Genomic DNA, 19,470 nt, shown 5'->3' with positions numbered 1-19,470 from the left:
ACAGGTGAGAGAGTAGTGGGTAAAACACAATGCTAGTATTCAAGGAGATCTGGGCGAAAATGCCACATGAAACACTTACTAGTTAAGTGATTTTGTGAAAACCATCAAACTTTGTGGTTCATTCTCAAGATGAGATATGTCTTCATCTTAATATGAGGAAGGATATACATGATTTCCAAGATCCTTTCCAGTTCTAAATCTATGATCCCAGTCCTATCTAGAAAATAAGCTGAGGGAAAGGGGGTGAAATAAAAAGAAATTTGGAAAAATAGAATAGAAGAATGAGAGGCACCTTAAATTCCAGGGCAAGATATATACATTTTAATGTAGGGAAAATAAGTAGTGACCAAAAGTTTCTGAGTAGGAAAGAAACATAATCAGATCTATAAATTAGAGATTATTTTTTTCTGGTTTTATGAAGATTAGATTGGAGAGTGTAGAGAGCTGAGTATTCCAGGTGAGAGATAATCAAAGTCTGAATTAGCATGATGGAAATGTTAGTGAAGATGAAAATCTAAAGGTATAATAAGTCAAATTTGCCAAACAATTAGAATCAGAGGGTAAGTAATAGAAAAGAGTAAAAAAATGTGGCCAAGTTTTCACATATGGGTGATTAGTTGGGTGCTGCTGCTGCTACTATAATCTACCAATAGATAGTACCTCATCTTTACCTTGTTTTTCTATGTTTGTACTTCAGTATGCTTTCCTAAAATCTTGGACCCCAAAGAGAATATAATACTTTAGGTCAGCTCTGATCTGGTTAGGGTACAAAAGGACTATCCACTCATTAGGGACACTAAACTGCTTGCACACTCACACCTCCCAACTTATTGATTATACTACCTGTAGACCATTTGTATACTGCCATCACACAATCTTCAATCCTCATTCAATCCTTATTTATCACCCAAATGAGATCCCACTAGCTATCTATTAATCCCTTGGAAATTCTCCTTTCTTCAATAAGTTCAGTGACAGTTCATCTGCCTCTCTTCCTCAAGTTTTACCATAAGAATGGTAGAGAGCTTTAGTATGCATATTGATACTTACTTCCTCATATAACATAACTTCCCAGTTCTTCAATTTACTCATTTCCCTGATCCACTCTGTCTTTCCAAACACAAAATAGCATAGCCTTTCTTGCAAACACCCAAAATTGCATGACCATGTTTATGAAATCTGAAATTGTTCTCTGCTCTATGACCTGTAAGCCAGATCTTTGTCCTTACTGTGATCTCCACCCACTCTATTCTTTCTCAGGTTATCATTCCTGCATTGACTATATTTTCCTCCATTCCCCATCTTGACCTGTTGGTGAACCAGTTCAACTCCATATGCTTTTTCTCCAGTACCTTGCCTCTTTAGTCTATTCCCAATTATGTTCAAGTTCCAACCTTAAATTAGTCCCCACCATCTGCTGCCTTTGTTCCAATTCTCATGCTGCTGAATGAGCTAGAGAAAATAATGACATTGTGCTGATTCAGTCCACTACAAATTTATGGTACATAAATTCAACTGTGCCTTCACTATAGCAAGGCAATATTGTTATGTTACTTATCCCTAATCAAATCATTATCCCACTTCTCATAGCATCTTTTCCGACTTTTTTTTATTCCCCCATAAGCCTCTTATGGCATACCTTCTCCATTACCATCTTCTCACCTAAGAATCTTGTCTCATATTTCACCAGAAAAAAATTGAGAACATTTGTTGAGAGTTCACTTTTCTCCCTTTTCCCCATCTTACTTCATTTAAGATGTTTTCATTACTATGCCATTCTTTCCTCCACATCTCATGAAGAGGTGGCCCTTCTTTTTTTTTTATAAAATAAACTTCTGTGTATGCACACATGATCACGTCCAACTTACCTTCTCCAGCAAAAGAATGTTCTTCTCTACTGGCTCACTAATATTTAATTTCTGTCTATCTACTGGCTGCTTCTTTACTTCCTATAAACATGCCTCAGTCTTCCCCTCTGCAGTCTTTAAAATAAACCCTCATTCAAGACAAACATCCCCACTAATCATCATGGTACATCTTTCTATCATTTGCTAGCTAACCTTATTGAAGAAGTTGTCTTTAACATATAGTGCCTTCTCTTCCTTTTCTCCTACTTTCTTGATTCTTTGCAGTCGGGATTCTAATTTCATGATTCAACTGAAATTGCTGTTTACAAACTTACCAATTATCTCTTAATTTATCTAGTGATCTTTTCTTAATCCTTATTCTTTTTGACCTCTCTTAAGCCTTCAACAATTGTTGACTGACCTCTTCTCCTTGATCATTCTTTCTAAGTTTTTCTGACAATGATCTTTTCTGGTTTTCTCTTCCCTCAATCTCTGACAACTCCTTAGTCTTCTTTGCTAGATCTTTAATCAAGTCATGTTTACCAACTACAGCTATCTGATAAGACTCTGTAATGGTCTTTCTCCATACTATTTCACTTAATATTCTCATCAACTCTAGTGGATTCAATTTTCAGTTCAATCGAGATCAATGGTCCTCAGATTTATTGATTCAGCCTCTCTTGACTTTCTGTCTCTATCTCCAACTGCCTATTTGACACTTTTAACTCAATGTCCCATAGAAATCATAAACTTAACATTTCCAAAACTGAAGTCATTATCTTTTCTTTTTCTCTCATTGATGTATTTCTTCCACAATCAAAAATAAATGATACTTCAAAGCTATTGCATTTAACAAGAGTAAAAGAGAAGAGCTGGCAGGTATGTAGTTTACAATAGTACAGTTCAAAATATAAAATTTTTCATCAAGATCTAGTCTGTTTCCATGGCGGAATCTTCATTTCTAGAATATTTAAAGAGATTAGGCATATGACCCTTTTGAAATGATATAACAAATTTATGGATATATGGATAGTTAACAGAAAAATAATTTCTATAAACACCATACTGCAAGATGGAAAATTTCCCCAAATTAACAGCTAATTAAATTCCCAGTGAAATTTGTGGTGTCAGAAAGAACAGATTTTTGGCACTAGAAAGTTAAAGAACTTCCTGTCACTGGTTCTGGCTTCAGTGAATCCCCTCCTCCCTTTGCCAGCACATCTGGTTACCAAAAAGCTTTCCCCACTTGCAGCGGCCTCTGCATAGGCACAATCAGAAATCCTTGGTGGCCTCATCACAGCTCTCAAGAAATAAGGGAGCCCAAATTAGAAGGGCATCATCACCTTTGCTTAAATAATAACTAATCTTTAACATGTTCTGATAATTCACTTATTTTCAGAAAAAAAAATTAAAATACACAATAAGCCTTCCAATTCTATCTGAAAAAATATAAACTTACATGATCAGAAAATTCACTGGTGTTTCAAAAATAAAAAATTATTAGGGTCTTATGCCCAAACTCTTGTTGTCAGTCAATCAGTCAATCTTAGTAATCCTGACTCATTTATTTTGGGATTATGAAGCCAAGTAGAAAGTTATGGTCCCTTCCAGTACCAAAGCCATGGTGGTCCAACAGAACATGTTTCAAGTGGACAGATACATATATATTATCAGATTTCTGAAAAAAATTCTGCAGCTCTGGAACTTTGTTTTCCCAGCCTAATCATACATAGCTGTTAATGAGGCAAATTTCATTGGTGTAGCAAATATAATAGGTAGTTCTTCTGAGGATGCCATAGGACTTAACCTCTAAAGGCTGGAGGCAGCCAAAGCCCAGGACCCAGCCAGATTCTGGGTGAAGCTACTGAATTTGTAATACATATTGTCCCTCAACCCAGCCTCCTGAAGCCAGCATGCCCACAGCAATGGCACCATGGAAAACTATAATCTTTTCTCCAAGTGCTCATCTCTTCCCAACTTCCCTGTGACTTTGAGGGCTCCACAATCCTCCCAGTCACTCAGGGTTGTCACCTAGGTGTATGTATTTTCAACTCCTCATCTTCTTTTACCCCTATATTCATTCTGTTGTTAAGTCCTTAATTTTCCTTCATAATGTAGGTCACATATGTTCTCTTCTCTCCCCTGACACTGCAACCATTCTGAAGGTCTGAGTCATGTGGCCACTTTATTCAATAAACACCAGTAGCTCCCTATGACTTTCAGGATCAAATAGAAAATCATCTGTTAGTTTTTTTAAAATCCTTCATAACCTGATGTCCCAACCTGTTGTTGTTTAGGCAACTCAGTCATGTCCAACTGAAAGAAATCTGTTTGAAGTTTTCTTAGCAAAGATATTGGAATGGTTTGCCATTTCCTTCTCCAGCGTATTTTTCAGATGAGGAAACTGAGGCAAACAGGGATTGTGACTAGAGTCACATACTAATAAAAAGGAGTCTTACTGTCCTGAGCCTGGCACTTTATCCACTTCTCCACCTTTGCCCCTTTTTACCCTTCTTTTACTCTTCTTAATATTCTCTATGATCCATTGATCCTGGCCATTTTGCTGTTTCCCTTTGTCTCTTGATTCTATGCATTGTCACTTGCTGTCCGCTATTTCTGTAATGCTCTTTTTCCTTATCCCTGCTTCTTAAAATCCCTGGCTTCTTTAAAGACTCAATTTAAATTCTACCTTTCCCTTTACCTCTTTTTTTAAAAAATATTTATCTTATTTTTAATTTACATATTATAATTATTATATACTATAATTATATATTATTCCTGGTGGTTCTTAACATCATTGTCTTCCCTCTAAGATTGAAATTCACTACTATATATATATATATATATATATATATATATATAGACAGTAAGTCCTACTCTTATAAGTTTTAATAACATGAATTTGTTCCAACATGACTGGTATAGTTGGGAATAGTTTGAGCATAGTTCAAATTTTGTGTTTGCTTCTACACAATTTCTCTTACAAGAAATAATGAGAATGCAGAAACCAGCACCATTTCATAATAACTCACAAGTTGCAACTCATTTACCATACTCATTTGCATAAGCACACTTCAGGTCTTTGTCAAGATAAGGCACCAAACTTATTTTACATCTTCTGTGGCAGTAGAAGATATATGTGGAAAAGGTCTAGTTTGCCTGCACCATTCCTCCTGCCACCCCAGTGCTAATGGTAGCCAGATATCTCTACAGAGAGCCCAACTTGCTCATATGTAGGTGCAAATAATTAAATATCTCTATAAAACTATCTTATTACTTTTTAAAAAGATTTACTTATTTTAACTTATGGGATAAAACAAGTATTTCTATAATATCACATAATAAAAAATGATTGCACTTGAAACTGCAAACCTATTGTATGTAACTTGATATTCCTTTTACATATATATATATAATAAAGTTATCATGTAGATTTCTTTTTTTTCCTCTTTTTTCCTTCCCTTCCCCCACCTCTCTGTAGAGATATCTGGCTACCATTAGCACTTTTAAAAATTAGATTCCTATCTTGTTTTTCATGTATCACCAATAAAGTTTTTGAGTATTGTTTCAAATTCTATTTTCAAAATCTTTCCTAATTCCTCCTTCCACATTCTAGTGTCCTTCCTTCCAAACTATTTTATATTTAACTAGTTTGTATACATGGGTGTTTATTGAATTTATATTGATTCTGTACATATGTTTATATGGAACTGCTCTCCCTCCCATTAGAATCAAAGTTCCTCGTGAGTAGGGATTGTTTTTTGCTTTGTGATTTCATCCTTAACACCTAGCACAATATCTAGGATAAGGGCATGATAACTCTTGAATCCCAATCCATCCTATTTCTTTATGTAATAATCAAGTGTCCTGGAAATAAATTATATCACATCTACCAGATTAACCAGAAAAGGGGATTCTGCTGCATTCAGAGAAGCTTCATGTGACTTTTGTAATAAAACTAATGATCTGGGTTGGGTGGGAAAGCCAGAACTCAGAGTGGGTTATGGTTGCTATGTAACAGTATGAAGAACTCTGCTTGTCATTATACCTCTTTTCCTCTGGCCTCAGCTATATCCTAGGGTGTTGGGATTATTGTGAGTTCATTCTAATTCCTGTCTGCATTAAGGTGGTAGATTGGGCAAGGTATTTGAATAGGGAGAAAAGGCTTTAAAGTTGATTGAGGGTTCTTCATCTTTTTATATGTTCTTTATCTTCAGGCTTATGGGGAGAACAGGAATAAAATAAGCATAAAACAAGCAGACATTATTGGTTGAATATCTTTTCTCATCAGGGGAATAGACTTTTGATGGCCTATCCTTTTGCTCCATTCTTTTCCCAAGAGATCAGTGATATTTTTAATATAAGAATGCAATTAAGAGAAATACAATTCTACCAAATGCTGATCCTTGGTTAGGGTTTTTAATGGCTAATAATAATTTGTAACTTAGAGGAAACATACTAACAATAGTTTTGTGCAAGGAGGTGTAGACCTCAAGCACATATCTAATGAATTCTAATAGTATTCCTTAAACTTTATTAGAGCTGAAGAATAGATGAAGAACTATTCAAAATTTTTTCTCCAGACTTGCCCATACGGTGACACTCATTTTCTGATGAGATCATTAATTGCTTAACTTTTTTTTCATCTTAGTAGCAGGAGGGGAAATCTTTGGCAAAAGGATAAAGGATATTCATAGAAATTATAAATCAGCTTAGATTTGAATAATCAGAAAATTGGAAATACTCTCTGTTTTTTGGTGTTTTCTTTATCCCTTTCCCTAAAAGATTCTAATTTTCCAAAATCAAAGGGTTCCCATTTACTTTCTCTAAACTAAAACTGACTTCTTTTAAGTGGGTATGGTGAAATTATAAAAAAAATTTTTATTTGTCTCAGAATATTTTGTGATTTTGTATCCATTAGCTTTTAGATTGATTCTTCCAAAGATTTTATTTCTCTAATGATCCAGTTTTGATTTGGGTATAGTGTCTTAAATCACATAACAAAAATTGAATTACAAAGGAGAAGAGTTATAAACAGAAGTTATTAAAAATATATATAAATGACATGAGGATAGTCTTATGACATTATTCACTTCATTTTTTTAAATGTACATACCAATGATTCAGCAGATAGTAGGGACATTTTGGAATCCTAAGACATTATAATAAAATAAAGACAGCCAGATTTTCTTTGGACAGTATGTTATCAATATTTATTTTTCATGTAGTTAAAAATATCCATTTTTGCTTTAATATATAGAAAAATAGTCATTTTCTCATTTCAGCTTATAGGTGAAATGTGGGGGGAGGAGGGATTTGAATAAGTAACTGATTTACCAATAATCTTTTAGAAAAGCTATGATTTTGCAAGCCTTTGCCCAATATGATTTTACATTTATTATATCTTGAGTACTTATAAATGGCAAATTCTTTTCCCAAAATTCAATATTTTATTTTCAAAAAATTAGGAGGAACATGAAAGAAAAAGAAAACAGACTAGTCACAAGACCTGAGAGGGCAGAAGACAGCTGAAAAGCTTGCTTTCTCCATTGGAATCCCGTTGGTATTAGGAGAAAGATGCAAAGGCCCTCAGTGAGTTGAGTGGGGCTCTGAGATGAGTTTATGTGAGACATGAACAGAAGTAAATCATGATGGCAAGGTATGGCTTGCTTGTGATCTGTACTGCTAGAGGAAATATACAAATGTGCAACATGACAAGTCCATTTGAGTATTTGAATTATTCCTCAGTGGGGAGGGATTCTTCTCCATCTCTTCATTCAGTTATTTACCAACCATAATAATGGGGACAGAGATAATACAGGTAATCAAAATTCACAGGTAATTCAAAGCTTTTTCAGTATTAATCAATTCAATTGAACAAATATTTATTAAGAACCTACTGTAGGCAAGAAAACAGTGGTTGTGAGTCCCGGAGGAAATGCAAAGCACAATGAGATTAGCTTCATTACTCATGAAACTTTTTATCTACATGCAAAAACAGCTAGAAAAAATAAGTATGCCAAAGAAAGGTACAAGGTGCTATGCAAGTCCCACACTAGGTTTATCAGAGATTGATGCCAACAAGCAATTCAAATGACCTGAATTTCACCTCCTCTCCCTGAGGAGAGGCAAAAAACTAATTGTGAAATGACCATCAATCTGTCCTTATCACAAAAGGATAGCAGAAGGAAGAAACATATATATTTTCCTTTCTTATAGTTGAATATGAATATGTAAATTGGAAAGAAAGTTCCTTTTAAAATATACTTAGCTGTTAATTAACAAGCCACATAAAATATCTATCAATTGCTTATTCTGTACAAGATAAAAAGCTAAGTTTTTACTGGGTAATACAGAAAGATATACTATAAAATTGCAGTTAACAAAAACTGTGTATGAGGTATTCTAGATATCCAAAGATTTTTAACTAATGGGAATTTAACCTCTTAAATAGTGAAGCTTTTTAATCTTCAAATAAAGAAACCATTTAAAATAAATTTTATGCTTCCCTGTCTTCTTAAGCAGATTATTCAAAATAACTCAATCAACATTATGCACATTATTTATTGCAATGTGGTACAATTAGCCTTCATCAAAATGCTCTTCTGAGGCCATACCATAGCATGGAAATAACCTGGAATTCTTCAAAGTTGAATATCAGTTGAACACAACTGATCTATACTTAGTCACTGACTTGCCCAAGGACCAGCCTGCTAGAAAAAGTTTAGAATAGCTCAAAGCCAGAAATTTAGTTACCAAAATGATTTTTTTTAAAGCCAGTACTAAATTATAAAGGGACATGATATGCATTGGTGTCACTGGCAGTAGCTCAAATGGGTGAAATCACAAGTATTTTGAATTATTGAGGTAAAAAGATTTAAGTTTAATTACAGATAACAAATGCTGTACTCATGGGAATGGAAGATAAGCTTGCCAAGGAAGAGTATGATAATATTAACAACAAAAACCTTCCTTTACAACAATATTGCAAAGCAAGTTTTATATATACATATATATATACATACATATATATGTATATATGTATATAGTTACAGTTATAGTTACAGATATAGTTATAGTTATCCCCATTGCATAACTGATGGTCAGGGATAAATAGACTTGTCCAATGTCACAAAGTATTCATAGAAAATGAAACCAAGAACTTCCAATGTCTGGCATAGGGCAGAAGTTGTGTCCATTTTGCCGAAATGAATAAGACCACAGATTTAAAGATGAAGTTTTGAGGTTTAACCTTCTCAACTGACAAATGAAAAACTGACAGAAGAGCATCAGAGGTTAGCAACTTTCTGCACGGTCACATGAGGAAGATGTAATAGAACCAGCATTTGAGCTTTGGGCTTTTGACCCCAAATCAAGTGTTTTTTCCATTACATTGCATAATAAAAGGGAAATTATTTTTGTTCATCATTCAATAGCATATACTCTGTAAATAAAAAGTGGCCATCCGAGAAATTCAAATGCTATGACATTTTCAAATTCCTAAGAAATTTTCATTTTTGGGCCTAGAGGGTTAGCATATGCAAGGCAAATCAACCCATACATATTCAACTTAAATTCGATGGCAGTGGATCCAACAACACCTGCATAGAATTTTGAAAAATTTGCCAAAAGAAACACTTCCATTATCACTGTAGAATTGCTCAGAGAAAGGATGGTTCAGAAAGAAATTGGCTGATTAGCTTCATAATTTGCTAATTATCTTGCACCAGTTTTAAATGCCATGTTTCACTCAAAAATGCCAAAAGAAAGGCATTCAATTATAGCTCATCATAAAAATACTTAACCTTTTAAATCAAAAGGCACAAGGAGAGAGAGAAGAATACAGAGTGAAAAAGAAGAGAGAGAAAGAAAAGAAGGAAGAAGAAAAAGAAGAGGAAAAAGAATGACAAAAAGGAAGAAGGAAGAAGAGAAAGAAGAAGGAAGAAGAAGAAAGAAGAGAAAGTAGGAAGAAGAAGAAAGAAGAAGGAAGAAGAAGAAAAGAACAAGAAGAATTGAGGAAAAGAGACAGACAGACATTCCAGGTAGTGGACTAGATGTGTTTGGCTATAGCAGAATTTGTTTTGCAAACATTAGTGATTAGAATAGAAAATACAGTGTTTCAACTATGCATAAACAATAAGAAATTATGGAATTCTATAAACAGATATAACTAAATTAACTTTTATAAAACAAAGATAAGGGCAACTATATTGTGGATAGGGCCTGGGGAAGAGTTAAAATCTGGTCTCAGATACTAGCTGTGTAACTCTGGGCAGGTCACTTAGACCTATTTGCCTTACTTAACTTTTCTCCACTGTAAAATGAGGAAGAGAAGGAAATGGCAAATTGTAGAGGACCGCAAATATTGGGGAACTCTGAGAAAAGGATACTTGAAGCAAAGTTACTTACAGCAGGGTACTTATACAGCGTGATTGATGAGATAATGGTTCTCTAGGTCACATATACTTAGTACTTAGTGTGATGTAATAGTTCTACAGTTGGCACATGTTCAGTGAGCTGTAGTGATGTAATTGTACTAAGGTATTTAAGGGCTGAGAGAACTTGAAATAAGTAGCCTCCAGTGAGGGTATGCTCGGGCTCATTCTCAGACACAGACACAGAGAAGATTCTGGATATTACATTTTGGCGTCCAAACATGGGGCATTGAAAGAAGCATACTTTTGAGGGTCTGGATGCAAGGATCTATACTCAGCAGTTCACTGATGTGATTGTATCCCTGTGAATTGTAAATAGGGTGAGTAAACAAGCAGGAAACTTTGGTAAGAGCTAAACTAGTTACTTTCGTTTTCCAGCTGAAATGAGACAAATACTAAGACAAAAAGCCTTCCCCACCTGGAGGGGAGTGTCTAGCATACATAGTTAGGTTAATAAAGAGGCAAGGTTTGTTGATAACTTGGAAGCAGATCACTGGACTCAAATATGTTAGAATGCACACCTTCTTGTCTATCTAAGGAAGAAAATTTAGAAACAGATATATGGAAACTAGTGAGAGAGCAACTAATTGAATATTATGAAACTATGGGTCCTGATTCAATTCCTAAGGAAACATCCTTATATACAACATAATACAATTGACTTTAAAGAATCCCACAAGTTCTAAAACAAGAAAAAAATTTAATGTGGACAGCCAGACAAGGAAGTGTGAGGAGAAAGCAGGAGGGGAATAGGACTGACAAAGCAGCTGAAAAGCATGGAGAATTGGACAAGAAAGGAATTAAGTACAGAGCTGATGAACTTAAGGAGTGTGGTACTTCTCACTTTCACAGCTCAGTTTCACTTCCAAGCAAGCAGGTACCCTTAGGGCATTCACCATCTCCTGACTCTCCCTACTCAATTTCTCCTTCATGGGTGGAGGGAGGAAAAGGAGTGGGCAGGGCAGTGACACCATCATCATCACCCATTGCAGCAGTTTTGTCCACCCCCTATAATAAGATTACAAAAGGCAATAGTTAAAGCTAAAGAGGAAGGACAGGATACATCTGACTTGAGAATAGAAGCATACCCTGTGATTGAAGAGTTTGACTCTCTAGGTCAAGAATGAAGATCCACTCTTTTTAATATGGAAATTATCAAAGATCTGAAACAGATTTGCACTCTTCGTGGGTCTACATAATCTTATGTTAAGATGCTATTACAAAATTTGGCTTATGAAATTTTAACCCCTAGAGATTGGAAATCTATAGCAAGGACATGTTTAGAACCTGGACAAAATTTGTTGTTGCTTTCTGAATATAGTGAACTCTGTAGGATACAAGTACGACAAAATAGGCAAAGTGGAGTTAATACAACAATCATCTGTGACCAACTAACAGGTGTAGGTCCTTATGTAGACATTTTAGTACAGATTAATTACCCCATAACAGCATATGAGCAAAATTTTTCTGCTGCTATCAAAGCATGGGGCACCTTACCAGGAAGGCAAGATAGAGGAGAAGGCTTCACAAAAATAGAACAAGGTCCAAATGAACCCTTTGCTGATTTTGTGGGATGTCTGCAGACAACTGTCATATGAACTAATGGTGAAAATACAGTAACAGACATTATGATAAGGCAACTTGCTAAAGAAAATGCTAATGAGATTTGTAGAAGAATTATACCAGGACTACGCAAGGATGCTCCTTTAGAGGAGATCATAAGATGCTGTGCCACAGGGGGTACAAATACCTTTTATACCCAGGATATGATGTAGACTTCCCAAGATCCGACCATGGGGAGATAGAGGCCCTTTTGGCAAGGGACTTCCAAAGAGACTCATCAATGCTTTCAATGTGGTAAAGTAGGGCACTTGAAAGCTCAATGTTGGCATAAAGACAGAGTGAGAAAAGAGGGTGGGAGAACAAGACCCAAAACCCCATGTCCAAAATGCAACAGAGGTTTCCATTGGGCATTAGAAGGTAGATTGACTCAGGGAAACAGGAAGCGGGCCCCAGCTTCAGGACCCCAGGCAAAAAACACTTGGGGCATGATGGCAGCCATTATTACACCCAGAGAGTCTTTAGAAGTTCAGTACTCCAACATGATTAAGCAGCTGAGAAGCAACCTGATGGGGGAAAGGGATTACAATTGGGGAGAACAGAGTTGTATGCAGCTGTGACTACTGAGATATTCCCTGGAGAGGTGAAATCTGTCCCTGTTCAACTTATAGATTTCTTGCCTCCAGGCACAGTAGGCTTGACCATTTCACCTCCTAAGAGTGCTTGCAAAACAGTCCATCCATACACTGATTTGGGAAACTGGGGAATGTGTAGATAATATCCCAGTCACTAATACAGGTAGACAATGTGTGACTTATCAATCAGGAGAAGTAGGGGCATCAAGTTTACTGATACAGACTCCTAATAGGCAATGTGGTGATAGCTGCTCAGATTTTGACTCCCAACAACAGAATCCAGGAATATTCTGGAGTGCAACTGTTAGAGCTGACCGTCCTATGCTCACTATCTATGTTAATGACATATCATTGGAAGGGTTAGTAGACACAGGTGCAGATCATACAGTCATTAGAGGTGCCAGCTGACCCAGTCATTGGCCAAAGATTAAAGCAGATACCCATATGTCTGGTGTAGGAGGATCAATAGTAGCTGAAGTTAATGCTATCCCAGATGGACATTTGAAGACAAAACAGAAGTTTTTACTCCTTTTGTCGTTGAAAAGATCCCCATCAATCTATGGGGAAGAGACATTTTACAACAGTTAGAATTACAATTGAGTACTTCGGTTTTTTAGGCAGGGCTGCTATTGAAGGCCTGCCAATACTCTCACCTGTTCCCATTCAATGGAAAACTGATACACTGCTGTGGGTAGAAGAGTGGCCCTTAACAAGTGATAAAATTCAAGCCTTATTAGATCTAGTACAGGAGCAACTTGACCAAGGACACATAACCTTCTCTAGGTCCTTGGAATTCCCTTGTATTTGTTGTAAAAAAGAAATCTGGAACATGGAGGATGATGACTGATCTGAGAAAAGCAAATAAACAGATGGAAACTATGAGAACTCTTCAACCTGGACTTCCATCTCCCACTCAATTACCTAGAGAATGGCCTCTTTAGGTTATAAGCATTAAGGATTGTTTCTATTCTATCCCTCTGGATAAGGAGGATATAAAAAAATTTGCTTTTATAGTGCCCAGCATTAATTTAGCTGGGCCTTATAAAAGATATGAATGGACAGTTTTGCCACAGGGAATGAAAACTAGCCCTACTATGTATTAAATGAATGTGGCTGCTGCTCTTACTCCTGTAAAAAAAGCATTTCCAAAAGTTATATTGTTACATTACACATATGATATCTTGGAGTGTGCACCTGAGGAGCAAATATTAGAAGCATGTCTACAAAAGACCATAGAAACACTAAGAAACTAGCAATCACATATAGCTCCAGAAAAAATTCAAAAACACGTTCCTTTTCAATATTTAGGAAATGAAGTATATCCTAAGGTGCTCACAGTACAAAAACTTTTTTTAAGAACAGAGAAGCTAAACACCTTAAATGACTTTTGGAAATTGATAGGAGATATCCAATAGATGCGTTCAATGTTAGGCTTAACTACCTATCAATTACAACCATTATATGACATTTTAAGGGGAGACAGTGCTTTAAACTCACCACTCCAGCTTACAAAAGAAGCTCAAGAGGCTTTAAGGGAGGTTGAACTGGCTTTATTCAATGTGGCTGAAAGAGTTATTCAAAAACCCTTGGAAATATCAGTTTTTGCTACAAAAGAGGCACCCACAGCAGTCCTTTATCAAGGAAACAGTGTGATCAAGTGGGTAAACCTCCCAGCACAATCAGAACAAAGCCTTACTCCTTACCCAGTGCTTATGGCTAGAATTTTATTAAAGGCCATTAAGAAAGAAGTACAATTATCTGGGAGGACCTGACAAGATATATACTTTTTATACCAATGAACAAATTAATGTATGCTGTGAAACCATTCCAGACTGGCAAGTTTATTGTCCACAGTTCCAAATTTTACACATGTGTCTCCATTAAAGATTACCCAACTATTACATAATTGGCGATGGATTTTTGAAGAAAAGGTTTCTAAGGTTCCTCTTAAAGGACCAACTTTCTTTACAGATGCATCCAAATATAACATTTGTGCTGTATACTCTCATGACAACTATGAAGAGAGTAGTCAGAACTCCTTTTCAGTCCACTCAGCAGAATAAATTGTATGCAATCATATTAGCTCTTACTTATTATCCAGGAGATGTAAATATAATATCTGATTTGGCCTATTCAGTAGGTAGGGTACAAAGAATTGCCACAGCCCAAATAAAATTTGTAGCTTCTAATATATATCAGCTCTTTAAGGAACTTCAAGAACAAGTGAGAAAACATCCAGGTAAGACTTATATCTTGCATGTCCATTCTCATAGTGGACTGCCAGGTCCTATTTTTTATGGAAATTCAAAGTCAGATCACCTTCTAACCATGTTAGCCAATACTCCTTTATTTCAAGCAACCTGAATCTAAGTCCTCATTCTAAATATCATCAGGCTGTTCAGGCTTTTTTTTTTTTTTTTTTTTTTTTTTTTTGTTGCAATTTGGGTTAACAACAGAGAAAGCTAGGAGCATAGTATAAGGCTGTACAGCTTGCCTTCTTTTCCACACTTCTATGCTTCTATGCTCCCTCCAGGGAAGAACCCTCTTAGTTTAAGACCCATTGAAATTTGCAAATGGATGTGACCCATCATAAATCTTTTTGTTGTCTGTCCCTTGAAACAAAGGAAAAGACCCAAGAAACATCAGATGGTTCCATCTCTGACTACATGTGCCACTGAAAAAGCATGACTTTAACCCTATGAATATAGCAATTGACTCATGAACATCAAAAATTATTGATGAGACTGCTGCAGGACTTCAAAACTTGCAGTAATCATTGGATTCCCTGACACATGAAATAATGGACAATAGATTGGTTTTAGACTATCTCTTGGCTGCTGAAAGAAGTGTGAATGTTAATTATAAACCCTCCTTCTAGGACGTATGGACATGTGTAATTCTTCATGTTGATTCATGTTGTTTGTTACATCACTACTAGCCTGTGTTATATTACTATGTGCTTGTATAATACCTCCCATGCTGATGGATTTATATATACCTGTTTTAAATAAGACCCTTCAGCCCACAGGAAACCTGCGACCAATATCTGGTTTGACTCCCTGTTTCCTTTTGTTGCTCATCTCCCTTCCTGAGAAGTCAGGGAGGATGTGATCACCTTCTTTTGGTATTCACAGCTTCCTTCCTAAGAAGTGAGGTAGGGTGTGATCACCTCCCTTTGGTGTTCTCATCTCCCTTCCTGAGAAGTCAGGAAAGGCATGACCACATGTGTTCGAAAACATAAGAAGTCAGGAGATGTAGAGGACCACAGACATTGGGGAACTCAGCAAAAAGTATACTTGAAGCAAAGATACTTACAGCAGTATGTTTACTCAGTGTGATTGATGAAATAATGGTTCTCTAGTTCACATATACTTAGTACTAATTGTGATGTAATGGTTCTACAGTTGGCATATACTCAGTGTGCTGTAGTGATATAATTGTACTAAGGTATTTGAGAGCTGAGAGACCTTGAAATAAGCAGACTCGAGTGAGTGTATGCTCAAGTTTGGTCTCAGACACAGACACAGAGAAGACTCCAGACATTATAGCAAACAATTCAGTATCTTTGCCAAGAAAACCCCAAAGAGTCAAAAACTGAAATGACCGAACAGCAACAGCAATAAAGGTGAAATGATGTATAACTGTGGCAAAACATGGAAGAAAAGATACAAATCCTTAGTTTGTACCACTGATGGTGATTTCTGTATTAACTGAAAACTTATATTCATTTAACATAGTTTATATGTATTTCTCAAAGAAATGAATGTGTATAGAACTCTGAACCATGGCTTGTTTCATTAAAACCACTATGCATAGATAACAAAAGGTAGGTATACTTGTCCATTCATTCAACAGATATTCATTAAGCATCTATTAAGTCACTATCTTAAGACAAAAGTAAAGCAGTCCCTGCCCTCAACAATACTTATATTCTAGTGGGAGAATACAAAATGAATACAGATAAGTAAATACTAGATAATTTGAGGGAAAAGAGAATATTTAGGGAACATCTGAGGGGCTTGAGATCACCTGAGCTGACACCTGAGCTGAGTCTTAGAAAGAAAATACAATATTTGAGAACAGAAAGATGCTAATCCAAGCATAAAGGGTTGACTAAACACATGTTTCATAAATATAGGAGATGGGGCAGCTAGATGGTGAAATAGATAGAGCACTGGACCTGGAGTCAAGAGGACCTGAATTCAATCTGGTTTCAGATACTTTATACTTAATTAGCTGTGAGACACTGGGCAAGTCACTTAACCTCAATTGCCTAGCCTCTCTTATAAAAGAAAAGGAAAGGAAAGGAGAATGAAGCAGAAAAGAACTGTAATCACAGAAAGCTACTTTGGTGATAGGAAAGACCAAAACACCAATTCAGACAAGGACAAAATGTCTACAGAGAGTGATATGAATTGGTCTCAGTCACAAAGAGGCTTCTTGGAAGTGCTCATAAAAGATTTTAAAAGGCAAATAAGAGAGGTAGAAGAAAAAAATAGAAAAGAAATAACGGCAGGACAAAATCAACAGCCTGGAAAAAAGAAGGGGAAAAATTGACTGATGAAAATAGTTCCTTAAAAATTACAATTGGCCAGATGCAAAAGAACAAAAACAAAAACAAAAACAAAAAAACACTGAATATACAACAGGCCAAATAAAAACAAAAACAAAAACAAAACAACCGGCTGAAGAAAACAACACTCTGAAAAATAGAATTAACCAAATGAAAAAAGAGATACAAAAACTAATTGAAGAAAATCACATATTAAAAACTAGAATGGGACAAATAGTAGGTAATGACTCTATGAGGCATCAAGAATCAGTCTAATACACTAAAAAGAATGAAAAAATGGAAGAAAAATTTAAATACCTCACTGGAAAAACTGCTCACTTGTAAAATAGATTTAGGAGAGACAATTTTAAAATTATTAGTCCATCTGAAGGCCATGACCAAAAAAGGAGTCTGAATAGCATTCTTCAAAAGATCATCAAGGAAAACTGCCCTGATATACAAGAACCGCTGGGTGGGGAGGGGGGGGGGGAGGGAGGGAAGGGGGAAATAGTCATTGGAAAAATCCATCTATCACCTCAGAAAGAGATTCCACAAGGAAAATCCCAAACAAAAAATACAGCAAGTTGCCAAACAAAAGCAATTTAAATATCAAGAAGCAACAATCATGTTATTCCAGAAGGTAAAGGACCTAGGGTTACAACCAAGAATTAACTACCCAGTTTGACTGAGCATCATCTTTCATAGGAGGCAATGGATCTTCAATGAAGTAAGAGACTTTCAATCATTTCTATTTTAAAAAAAGCAGAAGTAAACAAAATTTAATTTACAAACACAGGACTCAAGAGAATCATAGAAAAGTAAACAGGGGAAAATATATGTCACTTAAAGGTTAAACTGTTTACATCTCTAGATTGGATCTACAGAACTGTATCTGTTATTGGGGCAGTTAGAGAGGGCATACTTGAATGGAGAGTGTGGTTGTGAATGGATTCTGATGTGATGATATCCAAGAAAAGGACATTAAGGAGCAGAAAAAAAAGAGATTGTACCAGGAGAAAAGGAAAAGAAAGGTTCAATGAGACAAATTAGATCACATGAACAAGTACAAAAGACCTATTACAATAAAGGAAAAGAAGAGAGGGAATGAGCAACGTCCAAAATTTAATCTCATCAGTTTTGGCTCAAAGAGGGAATAAATTAATCATTCAGTTGGGTGTAAAAATTTATCTTACTCTATAAAGAAACAGGAATAGAAAGGAAAAAGAAAAGGGAGGAGTTGGATAAAACTAAACTAATGGCAGGAGAAAGGGTTAAGAGAAGGCAGGAGGGGTGATAGAAGATAGGGCAGATAGTGGATGGGGTGGGTTAGAAACAAAACTCTACTAAGGAGGGCCAAGATGGGAAAAGAACAAATTATTTACGGCAGAGAAAATAGGATGGAGGGAAATACAGAGTTGGTAAAAACTGTGAATGTGAATGGGATGAAGTCTCTCATAAAATGAAAGCAAATAACAGAGTAGATTAAAAAACAGAATCCTACAATATATTAAACAACACCAGACACAAATCTGAAACAGAGAGATACATACAGAGGAAGGGTAAAAGCTCTGGAGCAGAATTTATTATGCTTCAGCTGAAGCAAAAAAAAGCAGGGGTAGCAATTCTGATCTCGGATTAAAGCAAAAGTAAAAATATATCTAATTAAAAGAAATAAGTAAGAAAACTATATCTTGCTAAAAGATACTATAAACAATGAAGAAGTTATTATACTAAATGTATATGCACCAATGGATAGAATATCCAAATTCTTAAAGAAGATATCAAGGCAATTTCAGGAAGAAATGGACAGCATAACTATATTAGTGGGTGACCTCAACCTTCCCCTCTTAGAATGAGACAAATCTAACCACAAGATAAACAAGATAGAAACTAGAGAGGTTAATAGAATACTGGAAAACCTAGATGTGATAGATATCTGGAGAAAATTGAATAGGGACAGAATGGAATACATATTTTCCTCAGACGTACATGGCACCTACACAAAAACTGTTCATGTATTAGGGCATGAATGAGGAAAGGCAGAAATAGTAAATGCTTCCTTTTCAGACCATGATGCAATAAAAGGGCCAGGGATAGACTAAAAACCAATTGGATATTAAATAATCTAATTCTAAATCATGTGTAGGTCAAACAACAAATCATAAAAACAATAACTTCATCCAAGAGAATGGCAATGAGACACCATACCAAAACCTATGGAATGCAATTCTTAGAGGAAATTTTATATCTCTAATTATATGAATGAAATAGAGAAAACATATCAAAGAATTGGGCATGCAATTAAAAAAAAAACTAGAAAAAGAACAAATTTTAAAACTCCAATTAAATACCAAATTAGAAATTCTGAAACTCAAAGGAGATATTAATAAAATTGCAACTAAGAAAACTATTCAACTAATTAATAAAACTAAGAGTCAGTT

The 19,470-nt window shown here is 35.6% G+C and overlaps 1 pseudogene; it reads right to left on the bottom strand.

The window, feature by feature from the left end:
- Positions 1 to 3,411: 3,411 nt before the first annotated feature.
- On the bottom strand, positions 3,412 to 3,728 carry LOC111719753 (annotated as a pseudogene).
- Positions 3,729 to 19,470: the final 15,742 nt, after the last annotated feature.

Source organism: Sarcophilus harrisii, chromosome 3 (assembly GCF_902635505.1).
Source record: "Sarcophilus harrisii chromosome 3, mSarHar1.11, whole genome shotgun sequence".
NCBI classification, from domain to species: domain Eukaryota; kingdom Metazoa; phylum Chordata; class Mammalia; order Dasyuromorphia; family Dasyuridae; genus Sarcophilus; species Sarcophilus harrisii.
This window is presented reverse-complemented; position numbering and strand designations above follow the sequence as displayed.